The following is a 6,127-nucleotide window of genomic DNA, read 5'->3' as shown; positions in this document are numbered from 1 at the left end:
ACAAAAAAACAAACAAACAAGTTATTTAAAGAAATTTCAAGGTCCTGGAAAAAACAACCTTCCACAAACATTCTGACATGTAGAGGTTCCCAGTAAATACTCAGCTTGCTACCCTGGCATCTTAACATGAAACCTGCCAGTCAACAATGATTGCCCATGAGCACAAAGCTCCCAAAGTTGGTTATTTTTATTGCCACACTTTAAAAATATGAACCAACAACAAAGGATTTAAGAGAAGCAAGCAAGCAACAATAACAAAATCCCAGAGAAAAACAGACACATAGCTCAGAAAGTAAGAGGAAAGAAAAAATTTTAAACTCTACTATCCAAAGAAAAATCAAAAAAACTACAACTATAAAACAAGAATAAGAGTCTATAAAAAAAAAGAACAATCAAAGAACAGGGATTACTGAATTTTAAAATACAATTGCAGAAATTAAACATTTAATTAAATTGTTGGAAGATAGAGCTGAGAAGTCTCCAGAAAGGAAAAAAAAAAGACTAAAAAGACAACAGAAAAGAGAAGATAAAAAGGATTGATTACAGGAGAGGACAAAAAATTATCAAGGGAATAATGTAAGAGAATTTCACACAACTTAAGGACTCAGATCTCCAGAGGACTGTGGTGTCTCCAGCAGTGTGAATGAAATAGAGCAATACATGGCCCATTGCATTGAAACCAGGACACCAAGGACACGGGAGAGATCTGAAAGGCTTTTCCCCAACCCCCCAAAAGAGTCAACTATAAGTAATAACAAATTCTCAACAGTAGTCTTGGTGTGAGAAGATAATCTGAATGTAGAATTTATTCCCAGCCAAACTAGCAATCAAGTGTAGGAGGAGAAAAAAGAACAAAGAAAATTTCGGGCAAAGCCTCAGAAACAAGGATGCCCTCTGTATTCCTTCTCCTAAGAAGATATAAAATGAGGGAGTAAACTAGGAATTTAGGAAACAATGGAAGCAACTAAGAAAAGCCGTGAAGAGAAGCTCTAGGAAAAAACAGGCCCAGAGTGTTTTCTAGAAACTCTAGAAAAATGGAAGAAGGAAGTGCTTGAAAGGAGTTGTAATCACAATGCACTACTTGACACTATAGTAAATAATATTTACAAAGGCACCAACTCCTTTTTATTATTTTCAAGATTTTTCAACAATCACCAAAATTTTAATTATGATAAGAGAACATAAAAGTCATCAATCTTGACAGAAATTGGGAGTTGGAAGGGAAAAGGAGAGGTTGGGACAAATAGGAACACTGATGTCTACTTACAGAGCAAGGTGTTAATAGAGATCATCAATAGTTAATGGAACAAGGCATAAAGGTGAAATTTAAAGTTACAAACATAATCATTAGAAGAACTACATATGGTGCTAGAACTTTAAGGTTGAATCACATAAAACTGTTGGGTTTTTTATGTAAAAAATAGTTGAATATTAGACATTTCATATGATTCAACCATCTATACTAATAAAAGCATAATATACTAATTAGACCGAACAATCTTCTGGACATCATTCCGGATGTCATTCTGGACAAAGTTGCGGTGGCAGAGGCTAAGGCAGAGGCTGTTAGGGGCAATCAGGCCAGCCGGGGAGCAGTTAGGGGCGATTAAGCAGGCAGGCAGAGGGGTTAGGAGCATCAGGCTGGCAGGCAGAGGCAGTTAGGAGCCAGCAGTTCCGGATTGGGAGAGGGATGTCCAACTGCCGGTTGAACATCCCCCAAGGGGTCCCGGATTGGAGAGGGTGCAGGCCGGGCTGAGGGACACCCCCCCCCCAGTGCACGAATTCATGCACCGAGCCTCTAGTGTATATATATAGAGGCCCAGTGCACGAAATTCGTGCACTGGGGGTGTCCCTCTGGGTGGCCTGGAGGGATTGGGCCAGAACCCGCAGTCCAATGCTGCCTGCTGCTCCTACCTGCCGCTCCTGCTCATCCCGGCCCCACTGTGCCTGCTGCGGGCTAGTGCCCAATCAGTCCTGATTGGGAGAGGCTTGCACTGCTGCAGCAGCAGTCACCAGCCATGAGCCCTGCGTCTGCCGCCCTCCCAAGGGGATTGGCCTGCAGGATCAGGCTGAAACCGGCTCTCCGACATCCCCCAAGGGGTCCCGGAATGCAAGAGGGTGTAGGCCAGACCCCACCAGTGCACGATCGGGCCAGGGAGGGACCATTGGAGGGCTTCAGGATATGTCCAGTCCATCTCGCTCAGTCCTGATTGGCTGGATCCCAGCAGCAAGTTAACCTACTCATCAGAGCATCTTCCCCCTGGTGGTCAGTGCATGTCATAGCGACTGGTCGACCAGTTGACTGTCTGCCCCCTGGTGGTTAATGCATGTCATAGCAACTGGTCAACCAGTTCACTGTCTGCCCCTGGTGGCCAGTGCATGTCATAGCAAGCGGTTGAGCAGCCTTAGCATATCATTAGCATATTATGCTTTGATTGGTTGTTCGGTTGTTCTGCTGTTTGGTCTATTTGCATATTACCCTTTTATTATATAGGGGAGATATATATATATATATATATATATATATATATATATATATGCATAATACATCAATAAATTAAACTTACATACAAAATTTTGAAAAAACAAGTTTTAAAAGGTCGAACCAAAAGTTAAATAACATCCTGGCTGTTGTGGCTCAGTAGGTTGGGCATCGTCCCATGCACCAAAGGGTTGCCAGTTTGATTCCTGGTCAGGGTGCATGCCCCGGTTGTGGGCTCCATCCTCAGTGAAGCGGGGGGGGGGGGGGGGGGGGGGGGGGGGGTTACAGGAGTCAGCCAATTGATATTGCACTCTCACATTAATGTTTCTCTCTCTCTCTCTCTCCTTCGCCAAGATACAAAGATGGTTGTTTGTGCTCACTGGGCAGTTCAAATAGTAAAATCCATCCCATGTTTAGAAATAGAAAAGAAAGTTTGGATACTTTAAAATTGGTTAGAAAAAATTATAATTAAGTATGGATGTTTAAAAAAGATAACCACTGAAAGAATATCAACAACAAAAATAAAATCCAGCACATATGAGAGAGTAATTCAAACTTACCAATCCACCAGAGGGCATGAAAGAATGGGGAGGCGGGGGGCATGGAAACAAAGAAAGAAAATGAGAAATAGAAAACAAAAAATGCCCTAGCTGGTTTGGCTCAGTGGATAGATTGTCAGCCTGCAGACTGAAGGGTTCCAAGTTCAATTCCGGTCAAGAGCACATGCTCAGGTTGCAGGCTCACTCCCCAGTGTGGGATGTGCAGGAGGCAGTCAATCAATGATTCTCTCTCATTATTGATGTTTCTATCTCTCTCTCCTTCTATCTTCCTCTCTGAAATCAATAAAAAATATCCAAAAAAATAACTTTGTAGTAACAATACATCAGTAACCACTAAAATAAATATAAGCAGATCAATTTCAGTTATTAATAGAAAGATGCTATCTAAATAAAATTTAGAAAAATCCAACTTCATGCTGCCTACAAAAGACACACCTAAAGTAAAAATAAAGAAAAAAGGTGACAATTAAGAATGGAAAAAATATACTATGTAGATAGAAAGAAAGCTGGTGTGGTTTCAAAATAAATACATAAAATAGACTTGAAAAAATATTATAGGATTGAAGATTTATACCTTAAAGTAAAAAATTATATAACTACATAAAAAACTTTTAAAAAAACTACATAAATAACTTTATAAAAGATTAGATTAACCAGAAATTTAAAATTTCTAGGTGGCTCATTAGAGGTATATAGATGATATAGATATAGATATAGTAGATAGAAATTGATAGAAATATAATAGAAACTTACAAATTCACAATCAAAATTTTTTTCCTGTAATTAATCAACAAACCAAAAACTTAGTAAGTTTACAGAAGTCTTGAACAACACAATTAACAAGCTTTATCTGGTGGAGATATAATATCTTGAACAATTTAAAAGAAAATTTTTTTTCTCAGGTACATGGAGAACATTTCCCTAAATTGACTATGTACTAGCTAGGTTATAAAAGAAGTTTCAAAAATGTTCAAAGAATTGGGATCATACAGACCACAATTCAGTCAGAAATCAATAATAAAAAGATTAAAAACTTGGAATAAAAAGCACACTTCTAAGTACTCAGCTCAAAGAAGAAATCATAATGGAAATGAGAAAATACAGAATTAGACAATAACAGACAATTAACATTAACAATAATACCACAGTTTAAAGCTGGAACTGCTGTTCAAGCAGAACTTAAGGGAGATTTATATTCTGAAAATGAAGAAAGAATGAAAATTAATGGGCTAAGTATCCTCAAGAAGTCTTTGATCTCAGCTGTGGGAGGAGGCAAATGTCACTGACAGGGGCAGGCATCTATTCGTGGTTATGCACCTGATAAGATCCCTTCCACTGATGTTGGGGAAAGTCTTAAATTTTCCAGTGGACAAAATCTCCTGGTTGTAAGTCATGGTCCTCGAAGTCTTGTCTGCTGAGAGAGCACTGTGAAATGAACATCACTAATGTAGCCGTTTATTAACCAGTCCCTGTAAGCTGGTTAGTAAGTTCCTGATAATAATACAGAATGTCTCCTTTTACTAAGGTTGCTTCATATGTCCTTTCATCCAGATGCATAGGACCCATGACTATTTAATGAGGAGAAAAGCTATGTGTTTACCAAAAGAAGTAGATTTCAGGTTGAGAAGAACCATAAGGAGAGCTTTTGGCTAAGGGAAACTAAAAGCTTCTGAAAATTTGACTAGTTGAGCTTTAACTGTACCATTTGCATGTTCTACCAACCCTGAGAACTGGGGTGATAGGCATAATGAAAATACTGCAGAATAAGCCAAATACTGCAAATGGATTGCATTATTTGCCCAGTGGATGAATCCCTCAGTTACTGTAACTCAGAGGGAATTCCCAATTGGGAGTTAATTTTTCCCAACAATAATTTACCTACTGTTAAGGCTGTTGCTTTCCTGCAAAGAAATGCCTCCACCCAGTGGGAAAACAAACAAACAAGCATGCAAATCATAACTAGCACACGTTCGTATTTTGCGATGGAGGCATTTGGATAAAATCCAATTACCGTACCTCAATGGATCTCAAGGAAGTGGGAAATGCCATTGGGACCCACGAAATGAATTTTCAGAGTTATATTTGGAAAGACAGACATCTGCTATGCACTTTGTGAGCTACAGTAGAAGGTTCCCAGTAAATCATATTTTCAGGACCCCAGTGTATTAGCTCATGCACATGATAAAGTACAAGTAATTGAGTCTCTAGAGATAACATTGGTTCCTGACTGGATCCAAGCCAGATCTGTTTCCCTGGGTCAAAAGTTCCCCTTTCTTGTTGCCATAACCTCTTTTCTTCTTCTGCAGCTGGCCACTGCAACTTAAAACAGGGCAGTCCAGAATTCCGAAAAAAAAAAAAACAAAAAAAAAAAAAACACTCCACCAAGCTCACCCAGTGCAAAGCAAGGAGGCAGTGCGTCACAATAGGGAGAATTTCCTAAACAAGATTTTTTAAAAGCCCAACCGTAAAGTTATATTGCTACATTTGACTACATTAAAATGAAAGCTTCTGTTCCACAAAAGACAGGATGAGTAAAGTGAAATAAGAAGCCACAAACTGCCCTCACTGGTTTGGCTCAGTGGATAGCGCGTCAGCCTACGGACTGAAGGGTCCCAGGTTCGATTCTGGCCAGGGGCACATGCCTGGGTTGCGGGCTCAATCCCCAGTCGGGGGCGTGCAGGAAGCAGCCGATCGCTGATTCTCTCTCATCATTGATGTTCTATCTCTCTCTCCTTCTCCCTTCCTCTCTGAAATCAATAAAGAAATATATATTTTTTTAAAAAGTTAAAAAAAAAAAAAGAAGCTACAAACTGAAACAGGATAGTTGTAAGAACTACCATTTACAGAGGATTTTGTCCAGGATATGTAAAAAGTCCTACAAATCAAAAGGAAAAAGGCAAAATGCCCCATTATAAATTGATCAACGTGTATGCACAGATAATTCTTGAAAGAAGAAATCTGAATGTTCAACAAACATTGAAAAAATAAATTTAATTTCACTAGTTATCAGGGAAATGAAAGATAACGCAACAATGAGTTACCATTTCATAGCTATCAGATTGACAGAAATTAAAAATTCTGACAT

Source organism: Myotis myotis, unplaced genomic scaffold, assembly GCF_014108235.1.
Source record: "Myotis myotis isolate mMyoMyo1 unplaced genomic scaffold, mMyoMyo1.p scaffold_m19_p_2, whole genome shotgun sequence".
Lineage (NCBI taxonomy): Eukaryota > Metazoa > Chordata > Mammalia > Chiroptera > Vespertilionidae > Myotis > Myotis myotis.
Note: the sequence above shows the minus strand (reverse complement) of the source record.